Source organism: Sphaerodactylus townsendi, linkage group LG01 (assembly GCF_021028975.2).
Source record: "Sphaerodactylus townsendi isolate TG3544 linkage group LG01, MPM_Stown_v2.3, whole genome shotgun sequence".
NCBI classification, from domain to species: Eukaryota; Metazoa; Chordata; class Lepidosauria; order Squamata; family Sphaerodactylidae; genus Sphaerodactylus; species Sphaerodactylus townsendi.
Window position 1 is genome coordinate 7,042,503 of NC_059425.1, and position 1,249 is coordinate 7,043,751.

Sequence of the window (1,249 nt, forward strand, 5' to 3'; positions counted from 1 at the left end):
GCAGGGCCTGTAAGACGGAGCTGTTCCGCCGGGCCTTTGGAGGAACCAGCCGCTGATGGTGCCCCCTCCCCCCCCCTTTCATGGTCCTCTACATCTGGGCCGTTTGTCATTCAACGGGACCTGCCATTCCTCCCTCTTGGGAAGAGGATTTTGAATATGGAGCTGCTGGACGCCCTTTATTTTTATGCTCGTATTTTTATATTGTATTTATGAGATCTAGCTTTTACTGTTTTATCGCTGCTTTTAAAGATTTAGCCATTTTATGTTATATTATGTTTATTGTTGTACACCGCCCGGAGCCCCTCGGGGATAGGGTGGTATAAAAATCTAATAAATAAATAAATAAATCTCACACAGTGGCTTACCAGTTCCTCTAGAGATCCAGCTACAGGGTTTAAAGTGGAAACTTCATTCGAACATCAGAAGAACCCTGCTGGATCAGCTCAGAGGTCCATCTAGTCCCACATCCTAACTCATACAGAGGCCAACCAGTTCCTCTGGAGGTCCAACAACAGGGCATAGAGGTTGAGGCCTTCATAAGAACATTAGAAGAGCACTGCTGGATCAGACCAGTGGTCCATCTAGTTCACCATCCAGTTTCATGCAGTGGCTAACTGGTGGCCCTTCGTGGCCAGCAAACAGGACATACAGATACCATAGGGAAGGAAATGTTGGAAAACTCATCCTAACCGCATTCTCACCAGGCAGCACCAAACAAACCTAGCCACAAAATCAGGTCAGCGATTAAACAGGGACAGACAGAGTTCAGACATGAGGGACTGTCCCGAGTAAACACAACATGTGATAATGGATCCTGCAGATCCATTCTTTCGGCAGTGGTGGCTTTTCCTGGCCCAAGAGGAGCCACTAGTGGAACAGATCCATGGGATCCCAAGCCTTCTTTTTAAAATAATTTCACGAAGAAAAATATCATGTTCAGAGAAGGCGGGATCAGAATGCGAAAAGAATTGCTTTGGTCCAAAAAGGAAGCCATGAAGTCATATCAGTGGCCAGTATCAGGTGTCAACACGGATTGTGCACATTTGAAAAACGCTGGCCCTTACCACATACAGGCTGACAAGAAGGAAGTCAGGGCACACCAGTGATGTCATGTGAAAGGCAGCTTCTGCCATGGGTGTGATTTGAATTCATATAGTTATTAACTTGTTCCACCCCACATTTTATCAGTTTTATCCCACCCTTGATCTAAAGAGCTCAGTGCAAAGTTGACTGTTCTTCCTGCCTTCGT